Source organism: Protopterus annectens, chromosome 4.part1 (assembly GCF_019279795.1).
Source record: "Protopterus annectens isolate FY-2018-M chromosome 4.part1, PAN1.0, whole genome shotgun sequence".
Lineage (NCBI taxonomy): Eukaryota > Metazoa > Chordata > Ceratodontiformes > Protopteridae > Protopterus > Protopterus annectens.
Window position 1 is genome coordinate 703,101,603 of NC_056734.1, and position 26,778 is coordinate 703,128,380.

Here is a 26,778-nt window from a genome sequence, read left to right on the forward strand (position 1 = left end):
TGTTTTCTTCTGAGTGGTCTAATGACAGACTGGACTGCACAAGGTATTAAAATGTTGCTAGATATGGCTGGTGCCATTTTCTTCAGTCTCTTCTACTTCACTCACTAACAAAGGAACAATGACGTCTCTTCCCAACTGTTCTCTTAAGCCAATTATATAATTCATCAAGATTTGTAGTGAATTATCTACGTGACACACAGTATCAGCATTAGACTAATTAAAAGCTATAATGTCCAATATAATGAGGAAATCATTATTTCTGCAGTAGGGAAGTAATATTTAAATTTCCTTTCAATAAGAAGCTGACTGAAGTTTTCAGAACAAGTCATCTGTGAAATCTGAATTATATGAGTGAGCAATGCTCAGTTCGAAAGCTCTGAAGATTATAATAATACTTTCAATTGTGGATTTACTTGCTTCTGTTATAATCATTTCTTGAAACCAGTTTCATTATGCAAGGTTTTGCTATATAGACACCTGGGACTGCCTTCGAAAATTATCAAACCCAATTTACAAATATATGAATTCACTCCCCAGAACATATGACTGTGCCATATGTTAATCACTGACACAGTCATACAGACTAACCATTAGAAAAAGAGTTGTCATAACCACACTTGAATATGTCCTTCCCACAATAACCACTACATCTGCCACTAGCTTTATCAAGTTTCAGACTTTGCTAAATAAAGTATGTAGATTCACTACACCACCGCCACATGGCATCAGCTGCCTTCTAATTACCTGTATGTCCTCACTGTTCCCTTGCTCTGTGACACAAGCTCCTCACATTCAGGGTCACTGACCCACTGTGCTATTTTTTGCCAGTTCTGGATCAGTAAGCATCAGATATTTTTTTTCTATCATCCTTTTCAAGGTCTCTGCCAACTGATAAACTGTTTGGTACTTGAAGCATGGTTTTCCTTGCTCAAATCACATATAAAACAGCAACACTCATTACACAATTTACCTCCTCCCTCCTCTAATAAAGCTCTTTTGAGTAAACTTCTAGGATAATTGTAAATGTAGAATGAACACAGTTGGAGTACATAACCAGACAGTTTATACTGCTGTTACATGCAGTGCCAAGTTAGATTTTTGTTAATGTGAAAAAGAAATGCTATATGAAAATGTTCTAATTTCAAGTCAATTCACCTGTTTGGACATAGGGGCTCAGACCTCTTTGAAATGATGTAGCTCAGAGCAGCCTAGTTAACAATCATTGTTTCCACACTAACAGTACATGTGATTCAATTGCCTATGATTCAACTTCAAAATCTCACTGCCGACAAACTCTATTAAAAAAAAAAAAAAAATATTTCTTCTTATGAAATGCCAGGGGCCTGATTATAAAACAATGCCAACTGCTACAACCAACTTATTTGCTTTTCCATGAAAATAAAATGAGATTTGTGACTTCTATGATTATCTAAACAGATGTTACTGCCTCAGAAGCTGTAATTCAAGATTCTGCTTTACCAAACACAGGAGGAGAAACATGGGGTTGACAAGAGTTGTATTTCGAGGAAGCATTCTCAGTGCGACCAAAGCACAGTGTTCATTCTTTTTTTTTTGTTTTAATGAGCAATGTGTAAATGAGTAAAGTATAAAGAACTGGTTTAGTTTAACCTAACAGATCCACATCTCCCCTCCTACTTTAATTTAATTTCATAGCCTTGTACTATTTACTTCTAACCAGTGGTTGGTGATCACAGTTTTAAGACTATAATTTAGCCTCCTGGTATTCCCAACGTGTTTACAGTGGAAGATTTGCTTTTGGTTACTCAATTAGTAAGACTGTGGGGAACGGTAAATGCTTCATTACAAGAGCGAGTCTAATGAGCTGAGTTTACAGGTTAAAGCTTCTTTACTGTTTGTAAGCATGCCTTTGTGAGTGCTTGCACACTCTCAGTCAATCTCTGATATTTTAAAATATCCATGGTAATGTTAAATTTGATAATTTGTGAGATGAACTGTTAACACAATTTGGGGCTGCAGTTAAGTGGGACATTTCCTTGCTCGGCCCAGGTTTTTCTGGTGTTGCTGTAATACATTTCACAAAGTACTGAAGGCCTGTACAGTAAGGAAAAAAATTAGGAAGTTTGACACCCCAGGCAAAGCATAAAAACTTATCCCTCTGAATCCATGCATGAAAAAAACCATGTCATGAAATTAGAAAGTCATATTTATGAGAGAGATGAAAGGGAACCTTCCCGATGGGCACAGGTATGTTTGACAGTCACTTTAAAACTATGCTATAATTGTATACCACTTTACTCAACTGATGAGCAGTTTCATATCAGACACCGGAATTCAGACTATTCGCTTACAGCACATAATTTAAGTACCCGAATGTAACACTCCGAGGAATGATCCAAATAAAATTTAAAAGTTCAAATCGCATCATGATAAACAAGTGAAGCTATAGGCAGAATACCCAAATGTTAATTACAAATGTTTCCAGTAAAATGTACAGTATGAGCACTATGACAAGTGATAAACCTACAATACTTTCTGTTTATGAGCTGGGCAGGAGCTTTAAGTAAGCTTGGGTATACCATCAATAAGTAGACAAACTGTGCTACTTACTTAAGGGTCTAAATTACGAATGAAGTCATCAGGCATGTTGAGTGTAAATGAGCTTAAGTAAATTTAGGGAGGGTGATCTGACAGAAAAGGAGTGAAGTGAAAATGGGGAAAATAATGACTAAAGACACGCACAAATGTATTAACAACATAGCAAAGCAGTGCTGAGTTGACAGAAGTGATGTATAAAATTTTGCAAACACTAACTTAACTCGGGAGGAACAGGAAATGGAGAGGCAGTGCAAAAAGAGAAGTTACTGAAAAAAATGCAAACTTGCTAGTAATTAAGGGAACTTATGTTATACTAATTTGTTAATGTACTGCATATAGGACAAAACAGATAACTGCTAGACAAGTCTTTCTGATGCAGCTGGTTAGCTTGACTGGCTGTTAACTGAAAGGTTGGTAGTTTAAACCCACCTGGGGACAATGCTGTCCTGTATGTCAGTGGCACACTTTTAATGCTGTAAGATTAGGGGACTGTGGTTCTATTCCCACAGCAGGTCTTTTAATTAATTTTCCAATAATAAGAGTACATTGCAGCATCGGGGGAGGGGGTTGCATTCTTAAGTGTGCTGTCCTTTAGATGAGATGTGCAATCCAGATCTTATCTGCCTGAGCTGGTGGCAGCTCAGGTAGATGTAAAAGATTCCATGGCACTAATCAAAAGGAGGAGGAGAGTGTCATTTCATTTATCTGTATATCACTTACCCAGTTTATACACTTATTTATATATGCTCAATATAATTTAACCTGTCAGTTTCGTCTTTTTCATTTATACTAGGCACAAACATGTTTTTTATTACTTTACATAAAAAACTTTTAATTCATTTACATGCATCATCCCTATCTTTTTTTCCATAACCACTTTCTTACTTTTTATAATACAATACTAAGATCCCACAACTTAGTATATAGTAACTCCTCACACTTATAGTTTCATGCAGTCCACAAAGCTCCATCAAAAATGTTATCCCAATCAAAAATGTTATCCCCTTTTCTGTTAAGTCTCTCGTCATTCTTTCATAACCCCCAACATTACCATTTCCATACTTATACAGTTATATTCATTCCGGAATCTATCCCAAAACAATTTTAATCACTCATAATATCTCAAAGGATGCTCCACTGTCTCTTCTACTTTGACACATCCTTTTTGTCTGTTGCTTATACTTTATTTGCCCCTGAATACATAACATACTAAAGCATTACCTTCCATAGAATATCCTATTTCTTCTGTCAGCAAATCTTTTTGTGTTTTTATTAATGCCCTCATTTTTCCTTCCTCTAACGTGTTCTATGGTTTGACACAATAACAACCCCCAGTAACTTATTGTACCACTCCTTTCTTTTCATCCCTCCACCTATTTTTAGCTTCCACATTTGTATTTTACTTTATGTACTCCTTTGTTACTTTATCCATCATTCCCTCTCATCTTATGTCTGTCCATTCTTTTTCTTATTTGTTCCACAATAATTATCCAAGGACAACTTTGTCTTCTTGTTCTACTTCATTACTATTCAATTCAAATTTAAAGAGGCTAAATAAACTACAGGGTCCACTAACCCTAACCCTTTCTTTCTCAGCATACAATTTCCCTCTTTATTGGATTTAACTGTAATCTCCAAATATAATCTCCAACAGTCACTTCTCCTAGCAGCTTGGGAAAGCAAATCCCCCACATACTCCAACATTCCTAAAACATATGCATGAACTAGGTATATAATCTTCATAAATAACATACTGAAAGATCTTTGCACAGCTGCAGTACTTACGTTCTTGCCTTCCAAATCTCACCCCCTAAAACACCCACCTTTAATACAGTTTTAACATTTCCAAAACCTTTATTTTTTTTCATAACTTTAAACCAACTTATGTTCCACCTGCACTACACTTTCTTTCATCCAAGATATATTTCTGCAATAATCAGATCATCTGTGTATGCCACAAAAAAATTATACTGTCACCCTCCCCCCCGCTTCTGCCTCCCATTTTGTTTCTTCTAATGCCACACTATACTGTATCAAAACTACACTTGTTATGGAAGTAAACAACAAGCTACCTGCTGGACATCCTTGCTTGGCTCCTATTTGCACTTCATTTCCTAACCATCCATTCACTAACACCCAAATTACATTTATTTTCTTTCACCAAACAAAAGACCTTTCATATCCTCTCACTCAAATTATAATCTTTTAACACACTCACACACTTAAGTGAGCTACTTTAACTTCTCCTTGTATTTTCACTATATAAGCAATAACATATCTTCCTGCCTGTCAACCCTTCTTGCCACATACCTGCTCATATACAATTCCTCCCTACCTACCCCTACACTGCAATAATTTAATGAAAATCTGTCTTAAAGTAACTGGTCTGCAATTCATTGTCTCTCTTTCGAGTTTATTAAAAGTAAACTTTATCAACCACCACATATCTCTCTACACAGTATTCTGTCCAACAACCATCCATTCATTGTTTTCAAAACAATTTCTTCTTCTCCCAAATCACTTTATAATACCCACATCCTACATCATCAGACACACACTGCTCTTTAACTCTGCCTAACATTTTATGCGCCTCGTCTCTCTCTCTACCTACTTTCTTATTCCCATTCTATTCATCTGTTATTGTCCTCACTTTTCATTTCTTATTACATTTCTCCACATTCTTCAAATATATTTCTTCACATATTCCTCTACAACATTTATCATTTCAATCTACCAATATATTTATTTTACTATTTCATTATCTTTTAACCAAGCCATTTTTCCTTCTTGACATTTCACATTTTCCCAGGAAAAGGAGATAATTTGTTTTTTTTTCCCTCCTTGTATTATAATCTTTTGCTTAGAGAATATTTCTCTTGATTAAAAAATAGACTTCTTTATATCTGTACTTAAGCTCTACCTACCACTCAGTCCAGGTTTTATAAAATGGCCTCATGATAGAATGATCCTCTTACAGCATTTACATTTCTTCTGCCATAACACTCATATCAACAATTTCCTTTCATTTTTTTTATTCCATTGTCTTCCCCGAAGACATTCTTCCTCTTGTCCTATTCTAAACCATACTGTGTTATACTGTGGTCAAAAAATCTTGCATCCATAGGTTCATAGGGTGGTAATAGGCTATCAGCCCCAGGGGCTATACAAGCCTAGCCATAACAATTCCCTGGCTATTTCTTCCTACAGTATTTACTTCCCTGGACCCCTGTCTAGCAGGGTGACTGATGTGATCCCTGGGGAGAATTTCCTATCTCCCATCCAATCATCAAGGTTCATTTTGAAGAGGGCCAAAGAGGCGCTCTGCTTGACATGTATGGGCAGTCTATTTTCAGACTTGTTGGCTGTTGGTGAAGCACCCACCAAGAGGAGAAAACGCTGAGAGAAGAAAGGAGCCACTTTTGAGATTTTAAGTATTTTGCTTCAGATTATTTGTTAAGTTTTTCTGCATTGCCGCCTACTTTTGAGCATTTTCTGGCTTGTTAAACTTTATTTCTGTGTTGGTAACTGTATTTAGAACACAACCTAGAGCTGATTACTGAATTTTCTGCGTGCACTTATTTTTAAAATAGTTTTTTTTCTTAAAACGTGCATTTTATCTGTCTCTGGCCTAGCACTCAAGTGTGGGGTCATTTACTGCACTGTTCTAACTTGTTGATACTTGTGAAACTCTGCTTTCCTTAAAAAAAACAAAAAAATCTTGCTTTTTCCCCACTTTTCTGAGATTTAAAAAAGTTCAGTTACAGATTTGCTGTTCTGAACTGTTTGTAAGTTTCTTGGAGGCCATTGTTTGCTTGGGCTAAAGGGAAGTCTCTGTGTTCATCAGTGGCAGTGATAAACATTGAGCAGCCTGCCTGCCCCTGTGGGAGTGGTTACTGCCTTGAAACTGTAGTTTTATTGGCCATTTTGGGTCAATTCCAAACTCCTTGATCTCCCTCTCTTAAAACCCTCTTTTGCGAGGTTTTGCGCATAGCGCAACATCGGGCAGCGCCGCCTAATTGGGTTTAAACTATTCCTGGCTCCACAAAGTCTGCTCTTCAATTTTTCCCTGAGAACTACTCTATCTCTCAAATTAAACACCATATTCTCATTCTAAGGCCCCTCACTGGTCCAAATAAGTAATCTTACAAGTTAGCACTAATAAACCATAAGCACTACTTACTCTTATACTCTCTACGATTACGTTGTCCCCTATTGGTCCGTTTTAATTCAGTTGCCTATATTACTCTAGCATGTCCAAAGGTCAGTCAATGGTTTCCTCTCCAGTCCAGCAAGTGAATCTGGGAATTTTGAGGCAATGTTACAACTGTCTCATGTGCACGGACAACCCTCTCCTCCTCCAAACAGGTTCAAATATATGTGAGAGATGCAACCATATAGCCAAACTGGAGGCTGAGCGCTCTCATCTCAAAACTGGTGTAACCAGTCAGGAGGAGAAGGTAACCTCACACAACTCAATTCCAGTATCACATAGTCCTACCACAACAGCGAACCAAACACATAAAAACATACTTGGAGGCTCTAAATAAAAATCTACCTAAGCAACAGAGACCTCCAAAGCAGACATCCAAGCAAACGCTACCCCAAAACAAAACACGTACAACACATAGCACACAAAGTCAGTGTGCCAAGCAGTCACAGCCCTTAAGGCTGAACAACACACCTGATACTCTTGTAATAGGTGACTCTATTGTCAGACACACTGACATCCCGCTCACCAGGCTGAATAAAGAGAAGGTCACAGTGAGCTGCCTGTCAGGCACTAGGATCTGCCACATAACGCAAGCACTCAGGTCACTCCAAAGCAAATACAAATATGACTCAGTCATTGTACATGCTGGCGTGAATGACCTGAGACGTACCTCCCTCGACTACATGAAGAGAGACATAGAGGAGCTCTCTGATCATGTAGCCCAGGCCGGTATGACCCTGACCTTGAGCAGCATCTTACCCTCACCTAGAATGATGCCACAGTATAAAGACAAAATGATCGATTTTAACAATTGGCTAAAATTTTGGTGTCATTCAAAGGGGATCTAGTGTCTGTCAGCCTGGGATGATATGCTCGACAAGCCACGTTGCTTCGCTAGGGACGGCTTGCACCTGTCACCCCTGGGCTTTCAGATATTGGCAAAGGCTCTTGCCACCCCCATAGTGGCTTTTTTAGGCAAGGCTCAAATGTCAAACACACCTCCATACATAGCACAAGGAACAAGAAACTAAGGGTAATGCTGCTAAACGCCAGAAGTATTAACCTCAAGATGCACGCACTCGAAGCTCTCCTCAGTATGGAGAACATCGATATCTGTGCAGTGACAGAAACCTGGTTCAATGCTCCAGAGAGCACCCCAGCACTACCAGGTTATACCTCATATCATGCTTTTCGGCCCCAAAACCCAGACCGAACCACAAAAGGAGGGGGAGTTTCCATATTTATCAAGGATATCCACACCTCCAGGTTAGTGGCATTGCACGAAGTATCGGAGACCATCCATGTACAACTGACAGTGGGCAAGACTGCTTTTCAGTTTATAGCATCCTACAGACCACCCTCTCAAAGTCAGGAATCCCACTCGGCTTTCCTGAAAACACTGGAGAACATGAAGATCTCTCCGAACACCATTATATTGGGCGACTTCAACTACCCAAACATAGACTGGGAGCATTACTCAAGCCCCAGCACCTTAGCTCAAAGGTTCCTGGAATTTATAAACTCAAATGCTATGGAACAACTAGTCACCACTCCCACAAGAGGGGAAAACATACTAGACCTGATCTTTACCAACATGGGGACTCTGTGCTCCATACCAGAAGTGTATCCCTCATTGGTAAGATCAGACCATAAATTAATTTCACTGGATATCTACATCCCGACTCCTCCCCCAGCCCAGAAAACCACAGTGAAAAACTTCTCAAAAGCGAACTTCACACTTCTCAAAACTGAAGTGGAATCCTTCAAGGCCCCAGGGCCAGTGGAAACTACGGCCCAAACTGCAGAATCCTATATAAATGCATTCTACAGACATCTCCAAGAATGCATGGATCATGCTATCCCAAACAAAATCAAGACCCAGTCATCCAAAGGCAGGCATCCAGTCTGGTGGACCCCAGCCATAAATAAACTGTACAACAGGAGGAGGAAGCTACTACATGATAGAGCAAAATCCCTAAAAGGGAAGGCAACTCTGATCAGTACTAGCAAAAAATTACGATCTCTCATAAAATCCTCCAAGGCCAGCTTCGATTGAAAAATTGCACAGGACACTAAATACAATCATAAGGCTTTTTTCAGTTATGTTAGGAACGTGGGATGCAACTCCCAGACTTGTTCTGAGTTGATTCTAAATGACAAAAAATACACTGAACCCACAGACATCGCCAATATCCTGACAGACAGGTTCAGTGCAAACTTCTCCCCCCCAAAAGAGCAAGTATCTATCCCGGCAGAGTGCAGCCTCCCAAACATCTCTGATGCTCAGGTGAAGGCCGCCCTCTCCAAAGCAAAAAACACTGCTTCCATGGGACCATATGGCGTCCCGGGTTGCATCCTACATGAACTCCAAGAAGAACTAATCCCTCAAATAAAACTGCTGTACAATCTCAGCCTCACTACAGGATATGTGCCCAAAGAACGGCGTACAGCAACAGTGGTCCCACTCCACAAAGGTGGCGCCTCTACGGACCCTGGAAACTATCGCCCCATAAGCCTGACTAGCCTAGTCTGCAAGGCTATGGAGAGGATCATCATGGAACTCATAAACAAAGACATTGGGGACCTACAGACACTAGATCCTACCCAATTTGGCTTCGTCAAGGGCAGATTCTGCCTTTTGAACCTGGTCGACTTCTTCGAAACAGTCACCAAGGCCATAGATGAAGGGAAGGTAGTCCATACAGCCTATCTGGACCTCGCAAAGGCATTTGACACAATACCCCACTCGGGCATCGTAGATAAGCTATCCAGCCTAAATATAAACCCCTATGTCACAAGATGGGTCGCAAACTGGCTCAAAGACAGAACCCACAGAGTCAGAGTTGCTGGAGCCATGTCAGACTCGAAACCAGTCACAAATGGTGTCCCACAGGGTTCTGTCCTGGGACCTCTCTTGTTCGGTATTTACTTTTCTGAGGTACAGGCCAATGTGGGAGGACTATGGCTCACCAAGTTCGCAGATGACTGCAAACTGGGCGCCATAATCGACTCTGCAGCTGACACAAACATCCTTCAAAAAGGTCTCGCAGAGACGGATAACTGGTGCCAGAGCCATGGTCTAAAGCTAAATGCCAAAAAGTGTATAGTCATACCCTTTGGCAAAAACAATGTGCCCACAAATTACCACATAGGTGGTAACCCATTAAGTACAGAGAAAGTAATTAGGGATCTGAGGACCCAAGTTCATAGCAATCTCTCCTTTGACAACCACATTGCCCAAGTGGTTAGAAAGACCTTCTACATAGCCCACCTCATCATGAAAGGATTCACATCTAGATCAAGAGAGGTAATCGTGCCCCTTTATTCATCCCTCATCAGGCTCATCATAGAATACAATGCCCCCTTTGAGATGTACCTTACCCGACACCTGCAGCAATTAGAAAGACCCCAAAAGTACCTCACCAGGAGGATCAAGGGACTCAAACAGATGCCGTATGCTGCTCGGTTAAAAAAACTCCAGCTCTACTCAGTTGCATACCGCCTACTTCGAGGCGATCTATGCCTGACATATAAAGCTATGCCCAACCCAGAATTAATGGACATGCTCCACCTCAGTAAATCTAAATCCCTTAGAGCCATGCACTCGAGGGACTTGAACCTTAGCACAGAAATAAATAGAACATGCTGGAGGGACAGATTCATAACCCAGAGGCTCCCTTCGCTCTGGAATAGAGTTCCAATTCATGTTAGGCAGAGCACCTCACTGACTCTCTTCCAGAAGAATCTTGATGAGTGGATGGGGGATCGTAGGTTTGTCCCAGGGATTACTTCCATGTCACTATTAGACAAAGGCACAGTAAACTAAACTTTAAAAAGGGCACAGTATACTCAAATCAAGGGGTGGCGTAAGCCAAACACAATCGGGCTAGGCTTATAAATGCCCCAGGGCAGATAGCCTAGTATGAACCTATGAACCTATTCCAGAGTCTGGGGAGTCTCTGGGTCAGGAACCTATCCCTTCAGCATGTTTTGTTCATTGTGATGACAAGGTTTGGATCCCTGGAGTGTGTGTGTTTGAGGGATTTGTATTTCCATAAGTGTAGCATGTCCAACAGCTCTGGGTTTGACATGGCCTTGTATGTTAAGCAGAGATCGCCTCAGAGTAGACGATATGCGACAGAGTATAGGTGGAGGTTTTTTTAGACAGCATACGGCATCTGCTTTAGGTCTGTGATTCTTTTAGTGAGGTATTTCTGCAGCCTTTCCAATTGTTGCAGATGTCTTCAGAGGTACATACCAAACGGGGCGTTTTATTCTATAATGGATTTAATGAGGGAGGAGTACAGAGGGAAAATTACCTCCTTTTTTCTGGATGAAAAGCCCTTAGTGATGAGGTGTGCCACATAGAAGGATTTCCTGACTGCTGTGGCGATGTGGTTATTGAAGGTGAGACCACTGTCCATCTGTGTCCCTAACTCTCTTATCACACTTTCACTGTTTAGTGCACTGCCACCTATGTGGTAATTCACGGGTACATGTTTTTTCCCAAAGGGGATAACCATACATTTCTTGGCATGAGCTTGAGCCCATGGCTCTGGCACCAAGCATCTGTTTCTATAAGGCCCTTTTGTAGAATATCCACATCATCATGTGGGGATTCAATAATGGCTCCCAGTTTGCAGTCATCTGCGAACTTCCTTAGCCAGAGTCCCTTAGTGTTGGCCTGTACTTCAGAGAAGTAGATGCCAAACAATAGCGGTCCCAAAACTGAACCCTGAGGTACTCCACTTGCCACTTGTCTGGAGCTGGATTTGGAGTCGGCTACTTTTACAGTCTGGGTTCTGTCAGTAAGCCAGTTGGCAACCCATTGAGTGACATAGGGATTAATGCCCAGCTTAGTAAGTTTATCTATGATTCCACAGTGGGGAATGGTGTCAAAGGCCTTGGCGAGGTCCAGATATGCTGTGTGGACTACCTTACCCTTGGCCACGGCTCTGGAGACTGATTCGAAGAAGTCAATCAGGTTCAGGAGACAAGATCGGCCCTTCACGAACCCAAACTGCACGGGGTCTAGTGTTTGAAGGTTGTCAATGTCTTTGTTTATAGGTTCCATGATAATACGTTCCATGCCCTTGCAGATCAGGCTCGTCAGAATGATGGGGCGGTAGTTCCCAGGATCCAAGGTGGATCCCCCCTTGTGGAGTGGGATAACTGTAGCTGTGTGCCACTCAGTGGGCACAAAGTCGGAGGTGAGGCTATGATTAAACATGACACTTAGGTGAGGTGCCAGTTCATTTTGTAGTTCATGTAGTACACAGCCTGGGATGTCGCCTGGTCCCATGGATGCTGTATTCTTAGTTTTGGAGAGTGCAGTTTCTACTTGTGTGGCCATGATTATCGGAATGTGGCAATCTTTTGGTATTGAGATGGGCCCTTTAGGGGGTGGGGGGGTGAAGTTTGCACTGAATCGATCTGCCAGGATATTGGCAATATCCTTGGGATCAGTATATTTTATGCCATTCTGTTGTAGCTCAGAGCAGATCTGAGCATTGCCATTTAGATTATTGACATAGCTATAGAATGGCTTGTGGTTGTCTTTGGAATCTTTGGCAATTTTATTTTCCTAACTAGCTTTGCAGGATTTTATGAAGGATCTCAGCTTCTTACTGAGGCTGATAAGTGAGTTTTTTGCAACCTGGGATTTTCCTCTTTTCTGCAACAGATTCTTCCTTTTGTTGTAAAGTTTGTTTATGGCAAGGGACCACCAGACTGGCTTCCTTTTTTTGGAGGAGAGCATCTTGGTTCTATTGGGGTTAGGATTCAGCAGTCAAAAGTTCAGTTCCCGTCTGCATGGGTGTCATGAAGTTAGTCACTTCTGACTTGAGTAGCATGAAGTTGGCTTTGGATAAGTCTTTTACAGAGGTTTCCTTACTGGGGGTGAGGGTGGGATACGGATGTCAAGGGTGATTAGCTTATGGTCAGACCTGACCTACGAGGAAGTGACCATAGGTGTGGAGCATCGGTTTCTCATGTTGGTAATGACCAGGTCTAGGATATTGGAGCCCCTGGTGAGACTAAGGATTAGTGGATCCAGGGCGTTGGAATTTATGAATTCCAAGAACCGTTGGGCAAAATTGTTGGTACACGAGTAGTTTTCCCAGTTAATGGCAGGGTAGTTGAAATCACCCAGTATTAGGGTGTTTGGTTGTATCTTAATATTTTCCAGTATGTTTAGAAAGGTGTAGTGATAATCTTGGGGCATGGTGGGGGATCTGTAGCAAGCTACAATTTGGATTGCAGTCTTACCTAGTGTTAGTTGCACCTGGAGAATTTCAGACACATTGTGTTGAGCCACTAGCCTGGTGTTGTGAGTATCCTTGGTGAATATGGACACTCCTCCACCTTTAGTGTTTCGGTCCTGGTTTGGTGGCCAAAAAGTGTGGTAAGAGTTGTAGCCTAGTATTGCAGGGGTGCTCTCTGGAGCCTTGAACCAGGTCTCGGTTCCTGTACAGATATCGATGTTCTTCATTTTTAGGAGTGCCTCGAGAGAGTGCATTTTGAGGTGCTCTTCCATGTCTCTTTTCATGTAGTCCAGGGAGGTACGTCTCAAGTCATTCACTCCAACATGGACAATGGCATAGTCATATCTGTACTTGTTGTGGAGTGAATTGAGTGCATGCGTTATGTGGCAGATCCTGGCACCCGACAGGCAGCTGACTGTAATTTTCTCCTTGTTCAGCCTGGTGAGTGGGACATCAGTGTTGCTGACTATAAAGACACCTATGACAAAAGTGTTAGGTACGTTGTCTTGCCTTAGGGGCTGCTGTTGTGTGGCACACTGGTGTTGTGAGCTATGTGACACTTTGGTTGTGATTGGTGTTTGTTTGCATTTCAGCTTTGGAGGTCCTTGTTGCTTGGGCAGGTTAATGTTAAGGGCCTCCACATACGTGGGTTTAGTGTTGCTATGTGTGGGTGTTGGTGGTGTGGGTTTTAGAAGGGCTATGTGTTGCTTGAGGTGTAGTGCAGGTGTTAACCTTCTCTTCTTGACTGTCTAGCACAATCTTGGGTAGAAAGAGCTTTGCTTCCAGTTTGGCTATGCAAGTGCATCTCTCGCAGGTTGTAGTGTTGGGTGGTAGGAGGAAAGGGTTGTCTGTGTACATGAGGCAATTGCTGCATTGCCCCAATATGCCCAGATTCACCAGGTGGACAGAAGAAATCGCCGGAAGCTGACCCTTGGACATGCCTGGTTTGGTGTTTTTTTTTTTTGCAAAGTACAAGAGCTGCTTTCCCTTACCTTAGCAAGGTACTTTGCAATTCTAGGCTGTTTAGTGCCTATGATTAATTTCTCCTTATTAACAAAGAGAGTTGAGTGCTTGTATCAGTTTAAGACTTCCTAGTGCTTTCCAGCAGGTTTTAAAGCAAGTGCTAGTCACAGGGATGCTTAAAGGTAAGATGAAAAAATGGTTTATCCTAAACACTGCAGTGTGCACTAGAGGAGTTAGTTGTGAAAGTAGGCAACTTAAGTTTTACCTGTCTAAAAAGTTAAGTTTTAGTGGAGAGTCACTATTTTTAAAACTGCAAGATAGATTGAAAGGGGGGTGGTCACTTTTGTATTCTGGTATTATGGAATACAGTAAGATGGCCAATAAATTAAATAGTTGGAGGGGAGTGACTTCACAAAATGATAATTTTGTGCTTACTCATATAAGCCAGTAAAATCAGAGAGGAAATGAGATATATGGTCAAATTAACATAAGGGGAAGGCAACTAGAAAGACAGTGGTGTTTAAGAACACTACAGTAACCAGATGGGAGGGTGGGGAAAACAATTTCTGCCTAACTCACAAGAGACAGAGCTGTGGTCTCTTTTTAAGTTTTAATATGCAGTTAAAAGCAGAATACAAGTAAAACACAAGGTAATAACACAAATCACAGTATTCAAAATAGAAAAAAGCAATAAAGTAATACAACAAATAAAAAGCAAATTAGCCATTCCCTCACAGCAAAGTGTTGCAGAGTTTGGGTGAGCATTTCTAGTAAAGCTCTGAAATGATTTATTTTACCACTTAAATAAAAGGTTTCGTTCCTAGCTCCACCCCCTCAGTTCACAGATGATTAACCTTAATTGACCTGTACTCATTTCTGCCTGACTCACAAGAGACAGATCTGTGGTCTCTTTTCAAGTTTTAATATTTAGTTAAAAGCAGAATACAAGTAAAATACAAGGTAAATAAAACAAATCCTATCTTGCATTTCTCTCAGCCCCTCCAACAGCAATTCTTAATCAATATCAATTGTTATATTATTTTTCCTATATGTAAATTATCTTTCTTTAGAATTTCCCCATCTTCATTAATTCTTTACTTATCTTTATGTCCTGAGAAATCATCCAAACCTTTTGTCTTAAATTACTGTTAAAATCCTCTATGACTATAATATCTACATTTACTATCTCACACACTTTAATTCCTCCAACAACTTCATCCTCTCCACATCATTACATAAGTATGCACATCTATTAATCAAAACACTTTCCCATCTCCTCTTAGATCAATTACTACTACAATATCTAATTTAACCACTGTCTTATCTAACAGGATGTACCACTGGGCTCTCATCTGAGGATTCCACATCTGTTGAGCCATTTCCAAAACTACAGTAACTCTGTAAGGGAAAAGGCATCTTGCTGTAATGAAGCATGTCCTTGAATGGCTAAACACTGATATTTGGCTTTCTAATTACAGGCTTAGCCGCATCAGAGTCCTGCACACACCTACTCCATGACTAGATCTATCATGCAATCCTGCAGAGGGAAGCACCCAAGATGTAGGAGGGGTACTCTGAAATGTTTCCTGCAGGATCTTCTTGTTCAGGGAATGGGCCTTCAGGTAAAGATTCCTTTACTTCATTAATCCAGATATCTTTCCAAATCTGGGATCTTCTGGAAGGGACTGTGAGGAACCCTCCCTTTCACTGAGATCTACATTAGGTGTAAGGGACTCCAATGGGGAATCCAGGTGCCTCCTTTTGAACCTCTTCTTAGGGACACCGGGGAGATGGACTTGTTTGAGTGATATGAGGAACAGTCTTCCCTTGATGAGGAGCTACATGGGCCTTTCAAAGCAACCTCTCTGTGATGTGAATTCCAGGTGCAAGGATCTTAACTGAGTGGTGTTGTGGGACAAAGATAAGGTAGAAGGAATGTCTCCTGAAATCAGTGTCTCCCAGGCTGAATGGCCAGGAGGGGCTGTTGATCAACAGACAGTGGGGGGGGGGGGCAAAGAGTGCAAAGATGGATGTCAACACTGATATCATCAGCACGGTCTCTGATGTTGACACAAGTAATGTACACATCAAAGGAACTGACTTGACAATACTTGATTCTGACCATATAACCATCACCAGTGTTGATTTCAGCATTGATAGATAAGCCACCAAAGACTCCAGCACTGAGAATGTGTCCATCCAGACACAGAGGCCTCAACTCTGGGCCCATGTACCCTAGCTTTTTTCAGCACCAAAAGAGTTGGTGTCAAGACTACCAGAAAGAAGAGGTTGCAGCTGACAAAAACAAAACAATGGTGCTTAAATAGAAGACACTAGAAAAGCTCTCAGCTGCAAAACTAAAAAACCTGGTGCTCAAAGTGGACCGGAGGAACAGTATGCAACATGGATGGAAGTGGTCCTTTTATGACCACTTCAAGGCAGAAGGAGACAAGAGGCCATCCAACACAATTCAGACCTTTGCCCAAGGCCTGCATCATCCAGTCTCAATTAATACAGGTTGAAGGGATACCAAACGACTTTGTTGACCTCACTAGTAGAGCAGAGGATGGACAGGTTTCCAATATCTGGAAAACCCCCCTCTTCTTTCCCAAACCTCTTCAAAGAGAGGTCCAGAATAACATTGCCTTCCAAATGGATTGCCTCTGAAGGAAAAGTTTGGCAGGTGGTTAAAATGCAATCTGCATAATATTCAATGAGGGAATCTCAGACAGGAGAATGTTTGGAGAGAGGCCTGCTTCCTGTTATTTTATTTTCTGTTTTCTCTACTCGTTTTGGGTATTTTTCACGTTGGAAAGGACAAGTCACATTAAAATAGGTTTATTTTTGCTGCCTTACAGCATTCTGATACTGAAACCTTTACAGAGCTCTCACTTGTTTCATGTGATCTAACCCCAAAAGCACATTATGCATAAATCACAAATGTCCAGGGTCTAGATCTCATAGCACTAACAGATGTGATTATTTAAATCACAAAACACTGTTTTTTTCTATAACTGCCATTTAAAATGCAGTAATTATAACAATAACACCAATCGGCCTCTCAGAAATATTAAAACTTCTCAGTGAGCCCTGCAGATTAGTAAACCATTTGTCTGGAGTCATGAATTGAAGCCCATTATTCACTCTAACCAATGGCAATATTTTGCCCCTGGATATGGCAGGTAATTCAGAAGATGCAAAGGTTTAACATACTGGAACCATGAAATTAAATAGTAGACATTTAGTGATCTGTAAAAGGGTGGGGAAATCTGCAGAGGAAGTACAAAACATTATTTTTAGGATAGGTGAGACAATCCATTATTAATCACTTGTATTTTAGAAAACAGAGCCCTACTCTTCCTAATAAACATATGATACGCAAGACTTATAGGATCTTTCATGGTGAAAAAGGAGAAACTGAGAAATGTGGAATACTCTGGGAAAGAAAGTTGAAAATTCCAATAACTAAGGAAAGAATTGCAACTGCTGCTACATATGCCTCCAGATCTAGAAGGTACATTTTTTATGACAGCATTAGTTAAAATACATTTATATACTAGCCTCTCTCCACATTATTTCCAGCTACTTTCCCCAATTGTTGGAGATGTAAGAGACACAAAGTCAGAGACTGACCATGTTTTTGGCAGAGTGGGAGTTTTCAAATGAGACTTGCTATCTAAACTGGATGCAGTACGGAATGCATCTATATCCCTTTCCCATCTATGTTCCTTCTGGGTTTGGTAGGTCTGGACACTCTTAACAGTCTAGAGCTGCAAAGATGAATCTGATAATGATGCTTGCTAAAATACGTCACAAGTAAATATAAACAGAAAACTCTACCTACTGTGCAAAATTTGACCCTTCTGTTAACTGAGTTAAGGGAACTAAAACTGTCAAAAAGAGTGTATTAATGTGAGACAGAAAATGAAAGAAAAGTTGCCATTACTGAGTAGATGGCCTCTTGATTAAAGTTATGTTATAGGTTACAGGGACATCTATACTGTTTGTGCTTGAATAACTTTAAAATAAAAACACCCTTGGGTTATTTCTTGACTGTTTCGTTGGCAATGGTCCTGTATCAGTTTTACAGTGAACACTGTTCATTTTTTCCCTTCCTTGCTATATTATTACTATATTTATCTATACAATCCTGTACTGGTCTGTGATTGAGTGTGCAGTAGCTTGGTAAGAGAAGTTTTATTTGAATTTCTATTTTACTTTTTACATACTGTTTCTCACTGTAATTTGCAGACAAGACGATTTACATCAATTTATATTTTGTTGTTTTACATTTAATTTCCACTGTTAGTTGTTAAAAGGGATAAGTTTTAAACACGCAAACTCTACCCATCCCAAGGGACCTAGTCAGCTATAAATTCACACAAACTGCTGAGAGGACAATCCAGAACTTATCTAAACAATCCTGTCTGGTTTGTGATTTACTGATCTTTGCCATTAAAAAGAGGTGTGACTGCAAGCGATATTGAGTGTGTAAAGGAATTCCAGCTTTTGTGTGACTTTCTCAATTTCGATGGTCAAAGCAACAACTTTATTGTACTTAATTTAATATTCAGTTGTATGTTGTCTATGTGACTTTTCTCTCAGAAAAGAAGAAAGAAAAGTTCATTTGCATTCTGTGGTAACTGATTTTGATTATTCTTTTCTTTTAGAATTTTTTATTCATTTGCAACTGATTATGGATTCCTTAAATGAGTATGCCATTAATGATTTGCTAAAGCACAAATATCTTGTACAGTGTAATAAATGCTATGTATATTTAAAGGTAACATCTGCTAACACTGGTGATCTGTGTTCCTAATATCAAAATGTTGGACAATTTGTTTACCATCATTAGTAGTAAATCTAGACTTACTGATGACGACTGCACTTGTGGAATTGGCACTGCTTGGAGAACTGTTGCTACTTATATTAATGACCAGACTGCTGAGATAAATAATGTTAGGCAAGAGCAAATAGAACACATTTAGGAAATGATGCATCTATTGTCGGTAAAGATCACGCAAACCCTATGAAAGAACACAATGTCAGTGACGACTTTGGAATTCGAGATACAGGTATTCAGCAGCCTGAAGACTTCAGTGTACAGAAAGAAATACAAAAAGGAAGAAAAGTTGTTCATAACAAAAAAATTGATAAATGTCTGCAAAGCAAAGAGAATACATACTAAAAAGGACACTAGTTGTTATGCAACACACAGATTACAAGGAATGATAAAAGTTTTCTGTCAGAAAAACCTTCAGCCTACAGAAAAGGGCATTTTTTTTCAAAACAGAAGGTAGAAAAAAGAGGCAAGGGGCAGATGAAAAGGAAAAAATCTAAATTGAACATGAAAGGATTGAAGAACATTACTGTAAGAAAAAAAGAGGAAAAAGACATGGTGACAACATGGCTCAGGCTGTGGAAGTACAAATCCAACTGGATGAGAATTGTACGCATGCAAATGTAATAAGCAATGAAAACAGTGGGATTAATAAGACTAATGGTGATGATCATTCCTTTGTAACAAGTGACAGAGTAGATATTATTTAATTAGAGGTTGAAGCTTCCTCAGATATGGTCAGAAAAGATATTTTTGTAATTGGAGATTCAAATTTTCAGAGGATCTGATATTTACATTTGCAGAGAAGATTATTAACATCGAACAGTGCTAGGCTTGCCAGGAGAAAAAATAAAGAATGTAAGGCATGCCTTGGAATGCCTTAATATAAAGAAGTACAAATCTGTTTTTATTCATGTTGGTACAAATTATCTCATCAGCAAAGACTCTCTAATTGTTAGTAGGGAACTTACCATCCTCTTAGATAGCATCGCTTGTATAGTTGTTAGGATATATTCATTACAAATCACATATATGAAGGATATGAATGAAAAGCACCAATAAACGAAACTCGAACAGGTAAAATCCAAAAAAGCACAGAGTTCCAAATGGCAGTAGTGCTTCCAAAGGTTAAATTCGGACATCAAATGCTACGTAAACAGTGTAAAAAGTACTAATACGTACTAATAATTGAGGCTGCAAACGTATAAAACAGAACAATAAATGTGAAGTACTTTTCGTCCGGATTCATTAGACAACAACTCAAGGTTAAAACCATGTTTAAATAACCTCTCCCTGTGAAACTGACCTATCAGGTCACAATGTTCTCCGTTTAAAATTTTTTTTAAAGCTATATTTACCTTTGCTCAAGTGAGCGCAATTACTAAATAAAATTATTTAAAATGTTTAAAATGTAATGCATGGAATACAATACAATAGTTAGCAGAAATCTGCCAGTATTATAAATCCATTCCTTACAGTAATGTATACAGTACAGACTATCAGTGGTTAGTGAAAAATTATTAGTTTGATCGGTAACTATTAAAGTTTTTTTCAATGATGTCTACATTAACGTAAATGACATCTATAAGTTGAACTTAAAGTTGTTAATCAATTCTTTGGCTAGTTATAAGATTAATACTGTAAGTACAAAAGTTCAATTTAAACAATAAACCTTGCATACTATACTATAAGTAACCCTCTGTTTCTTTATTAGTTTCTACTTGACCTGTCTTCTGACATGCAAAACTTGTGTTATATTGTACAAGTCCTTACAACAAACTATCTAAACTGGAATATATGGTAATGTTTGTGTTTCACATACATGACAGATAAATTAGAAGTGGTGAATAATCTATGAAAGTACTCATAAACAGTAAAAAAAAGGGTATATGTACAAAATGTTAAACTTAATTTACAGAAAAGAAAATCCATTCTTAAACGATCCAGTGTTCACTTTCACCAACAAAGAAAGTTTTCTTGCCAACAGCATGTTATGCTTACTTATCTTTATGATTAACCATGTAAAGACCAATTAGTAAGTGGTCCCTTTTATCCAAGTAAACTCCTAAGTTTCAATACACATGCTATGGAGCACATTTTGTTTAGTCCTGGTTCATTACTAGCTTCTAAACGTAGTTGCCAGTTGAGTTCACTTCTTTCTAAAAGTAGTTTAACTAAACTATTATCTGTATATTTTTTGTTATTTTCCGTACCTTGGCTTATTTGGGAAATTATCTTGTATAGTTGTTAGGACATATTCATTACAAATCACATATATAAAGGATATGAATGAAAAGATTTTTGGGGTCAACACCTACACGAAAAAAATGTCCAGTTTTAAAAAAATGGAAATATGGAGAGCATCCAAGCCTAATTTTGGACACACGTGTTCAGATGGCATGCACTTATCAAGATCATAAAAGGGAATTTTTGCTGCAGATATTTTGCAATATTTGACAAACACAAGGCAGGAATTTTGCCAGGTTGAAAATTTAACTTATCTGATGGTTATTAATGCTAATAATAATAATTTTTTATTGGAAAACTTGCTATGCTTCTACAAGATTGATGATGTTATTGTTTGTAAATATGGTTAAAGAAAAATGACTGGAAGCCAGTTCTGTCTAGGTATAAATGTTTTACTGCAGAAGACATTCTAACAAAAAATTGGGTGGAGGTCTTATACTATAGATTAAAGACAGTTATTAGACCTGTAATTATTACATGTTCAGTGATAACACCAATACTCTTGATTGTGCAACTGTGACAATAAAGACAACACTGCAACATACAACAATCATTGGAATGCATAGAACAACAAAGTCAAGTGCTGATGACCTAAAGGAATTCATGTATTATTTGCATGAAACACAAGAGGGAAGAATAATAGTGGCTGGGGACTTAACTTTATCAAAAACCGACTGGAATAATACTAATTCAACAACATTAGTAAGGAAATTGTTTCAGATTGTAAAAAAACTACCATGGAAAAGAACATATTAGTCACCGCTTGTGTTCCTAAATAAATTACTGTTGCGTCATGTCAATTTTTACCACTATTGATGTGCAGTAATCATGGGGGTTATAAAGGTTAATTTGTTGCTAGATAATTCTGCCAAACTGAAATCTAAACCAATGCTCAGAAGATTAACAGATTATATGGAAGCAAAACAGTCGGTATGTAAAACTAATTGGAGTGATGCGTTCCGTGGAAAAACTGCAGAAAGAATGTGGATAATTTTAAACGAGAAATTGTTTGAATGCAAAAAATCAAAAAAAAATATTAACATCAGGATGGGTAAACAACATCAAGAGGATATGCTTCCATAAGAGCAAAATGCTTGATTAAGGTAAGAGACAAAAAATATAAGAAATGGAAGAGAGGTCGAACTACAACTTTAAAAATTGAAATAAACAAGCTGGACAAGCAAATTAAGCATAGCTTGACACAAGATTGAGAAAAATTTCAAGAAAGGCTAAATAAAGATGTTGAGCATAATAGGAAGCTATGCAAGATATGGAAGGAATAAAAATATACAAATTGATAAACTGTGTGTACATTCTAAAAATTACTCTCAAACATGACAGACTATAGATATATTTACAAAATCTTATGCAAAACAGTTTTGTATGTAAATGGCTTCATAAAATGGGTGAAAAGTTGACCTAATGACATCCAAGTAACCTCAGATAATAAAATCAAATGACATTATACTGAAAAAGAACTATGCAAACTGGAGCCAAACAAAGCACAGGGAGGAGAAGGAATTAGCAATTATAACTGGAGAACACTTCACCAAAAACTTACAGTACCATTATATCTATTATTTACTAGGTTTAATAAATATGGGGAGATTCCTCAGGACCGGAGACATTCACTTATTAAAGCTGTCATTAAAGGAAAGGGGAGTAGAACAAACCCAGAGTCATACAGACTCTTAAGTTTACTTTCATGTTGTGGGAAAATAATGGAGAAGGTTATATTGGATAAGTCACTGTCAGAACTGAAAGACTGGGACTTGAAACCATACATCAGCATGCATATGTTGAAAACTGATCTGCTACCACCCATAATATGATGTTTTGTAACAACAACTATTAATGAAAATTTGTGCTGTGTTGTAATTTATATAGACTTAACTTCAGCATTTGGTAGGCTCATACACAAAACATTGATCAATAAATTAGAACAACTAGGTATTGATGTACTCTTGATAAGATGGATAGCTGCATGGCTTACAAATACAAATGGCAAGTATAATAAAGCAACTGGAGAGAGAAACTGTCTCTCACAGGGCTCTGTCCTAGCTCCATACTTGCTTACATTGCATCTTTCAGATCTATCTTTTTCATCCAAGGTGTTCTACAATCTATACGCAGATGACTTGAAATTGGAAAAACTAATTGTGTGTGTTAGAGACGGGGCATGTCTGCAAAAGAACTTGACTAAATTGACCCTTTGGGCATGGGAGAAAATTTTGTTGGTAAGTACATAAAAAACTAAGCATATGAGAATTGGGAGACAAACTGAATGGTGCATATTTAATACAGTTCACAGTGACTGAAACTGTAAATTCATTTAAGGACCGGGGTATATGGGTAGATCCAGCTTTCAGTTTTTCTAACCATATCAACCAACTATAGGTTGTATAAAATATTTATAAAGTCTAGGAAATCAGAAATGATGTACTCTCTGTTTGTTGGTTACATTATACCCAAACTTTAGTATGGTAAAACAATATGGAAACCTTATAAGAAAACAAATATGAATAATGTGGAAAGAGTACAAAGAAAATATACCAAGGGCATCCATGGATGTTAAAAGTTAAGTTATTTTGGAGGACTAAGATATTTGAACTTGTCCAGTGTCTCATACAGACATTTAAGAGATGACCTTATTCAGGTATATAGGGCATTTAGAGACAATGACCTCTGGGAATGCTTGGGATTACAGAATCATCAGACAACCTATACAGAAGATTCAAAAGAGCAATGTGGAAGAAAGATACCCAGACAGTTCCAATAGTAATGAACAATGGGTCTTATAAAAAAGAATCTACAATCGTATTTAGAAAAACTGATGCCCCCTAGTAGGAATGCAGCTCCATCACCTTCAACTGTCTATACAAAAATACCACATCCAGTAGAAGTTTAAAATACAGAATTTATTGTCTATGAAGACTCATGATTTATTTATTTATTTATTTCAGTTTGATAACCGTGGAAGTCCACTGGGCCAAGAAGAGCCCATTTTCAGTGGAGGCCCAGGAAGAAAAGCTCCATTAACAACCATATCAACATTAAGTAATACAAACATTTCCAGAGTGCTGAAGATACAGCATATTACATTGGAGTACTAAACCCATGCAATAAGAGTAATGACAATTATATACACAATTTAGCAATACAGTAATTTCCAGAGTGCTGACAATACAGCACATTACATTGGAGTAATACATCCATGCAAAGAAAGAATCAATGTCAATCAGAGGTACCTAAAGCAGTGCAATTTTTCAGAAGGTTAAAAAAATGCTGCATAATACTCTGAGGATATAGTATACTATGTCAAGAAATGTTGCAGGTTTAGCTGCAAGTAAATATATTAGACTCAGTTATAGTTCCTATATGGGATTAGGTGGGGTGGCGGGGTAGACTGTACAGTAAGGGTGTAATGTAGGGTTGTAGAGGGGGAAGTGTAGGCCTGAGAAGTAGTTGAGTCAGCAGATATAGAAGAGAAGGGATTGGGGGTGGAATGCTGGATAGGGGCATGGGCATGCTCATTTAGAGGATAGAGTTAAGAGCAAGAGGGATTTGAAATTGGTGAGGTTAGGTGTATTGCAAAGGGAGGGAGGGAGAGAGTTCCATAGCTTGAATATGGAGCAGGATAGCAGGAAGTTGCGTGGAGGGATGTGAAGGTTTGTAGACTTGTAAGAGGGTTTGGTTCTCAGATACGAGGGAACAGGAAGGAATGCAGGGGGTTAAGGTGGTTGTGAGAGAGGGGCAGCTTCAGGATTTGTGGATGAGCTTGTGAACGGTGGTAAGTTTAAGGAAGTCAGGTAGTTGAGTAGTTCGAGCCAGGATTCAAGTTTGGTTTGTAGGCCGAGTTGGACATTGATTAGTAGAGGAGCACTGTAAAGTAGGGAGGGGAGAAGGTAGGAGAAAGCTAGTGCTTTTCTGGAGGAGGGGATGAGATACTGATTGCGCCTGTACAGGAGACCTAGCTTTTAGTATGTCTTTTTGATGGTGGTTTGGATATGGGTGTCAAACTTTACATGTTCGTTAATGATGACACCAAGCAGTTTAGTATTTGATACAATTTCGATGGGGGTGTTACGCTGGCTGAGTATAGAGAAAGAGTTTTTGTCGATGGAAGAGTTTCTAGAGGGAGGAAATACCATTAGTTTTGTTTTATTAGCATTCAGGACCAGGTGATTGTTTTGCATCCAGGTTTCTGTTTTGGAGAAGGCTGATTGAATTTTTAGGAGTAATTCAGAGAGGGAGTATGCTGAGCATATGATTGTTGAATCATCTGTGTATTGGATTACTGAGGAGTCAGGGATGGTACTGTGGTAATTATTGATGAAAATGTTGAAGAGTAGAGGACCTAGGACAGAGCCTTGGGGTACGCCAGTGGAGGTATGTAGGAAGGGAGAATTTGAGGATTTTCACTGTACCATTTGTTGTCATTTGGAAAGGAAGCTGGAGAACCAGGATATAGCTGAAGCAGAGAGGTTGAGAGAGGAGAGTTGGGATATGAGTAGGGGGTGGGTGATGGTGTCAAAAGCTTTGGATAGATCTAGGAATAGTGCAGATATGAGTTTGCCAGATTCACTGGCTTGGTTAATGGTCTCCAGAAAAGAGAGGAGGGCAGTCATGGTGCTGTCGCCAGGGGGGAACCGTGTTGGGTGGGGGTGAGAAGGTTGTTTTGTGTTAGATGTGACATGAGTTGTGAATGAATACATTTTTCCAGGATTTTAGACAGTGGGGAAATGATGGCAATTGGTCTGAAATTGGTGGTGTCAGTGTTTTTCCCTCCATTATTAAGTGGGATGATGTATGCTCAGATAGAAGGGATATATGTTTCTTTGATGGATCTATTTATTAAGATGGAAACTGGAAAGGCAATACTGCCAGCAGATTTTTTTAGGAAAGCTGATGGTAGATTATCGGGTGCGTTGCGACAAAGTTTAAGTTGGAGAAGTATTTTTTTTTATTGTACTTGTAGGGATGGGTTTAGGTTGAAGAGGGTGGATGGAGGTATTTGGTTGGAGGGGTGGGGGAGGCAGGTGGGGTTGGAAGGGGGAGTGAGAGAAAGAGGAGGACAATTTAGCTATGCATTCAGTAAAAAAGGAGTTGAAATGGGTGGCAGTTTCAAGATCGGTAAGGTTGGGGTTAGGACATGGGTTAGCTTTATTACCAGGGTGGAGAAGAGAGGAGATTGTTTGCCAGTTTTTCTTTTGGATTGGTTGAGTGTTTGGATTCAAGTTTAGAATAGTATGCTTTGTGGTCTTTAGTTATTTTTTTTGCAGCGTTACGGAGGTGCTTGAACTCTAGGAAGGTGTTATTGTTGCTTGTTTTTCTGGTATTGCTTCCATATTTTGTCTCTTTGGAGCATGGTAAGTTTAGCTTCTTTAGATAGCCAAAGGGAGATTTTAGATTTAATCATTTTGGTTCTTAGAGGGGCATGGTGGTTGAGTAGGGCTAAGAAGGTATCATTGAAGTAGGTGATGGCATTATCATGGGGTAGTGTTTTTAGGGGGGTCCAGTTGATAAGTTTGAGACATTAGGAAAAGGTTTGTGGGTTGAAATAGGAGAGGTTTCGGGTTTGAATGTAGTGATGATGTTTTTGAAGAGGAGAGGGGTGATGGTCAGCGAAAGCAGGTAGGTAGTCACTGAGAGGGCCTGGAAGGATTCCAGAAATAGAG

At 39.2% G+C, this 26,778-nt stretch overlaps 1 protein-coding gene across 1 annotated transcript in view; it reads right to left on the reverse strand.

The window, feature by feature from the left end:
• RSRC1 (arginine and serine rich coiled-coil 1) overlaps window positions 1-26,778 on the reverse strand; it is a 3,250,950-nt gene that overhangs the window by 1,691,242 nt on the left and 1,532,930 nt on the right. The gene's annotated exons all lie outside the window — the stretch shown is intronic.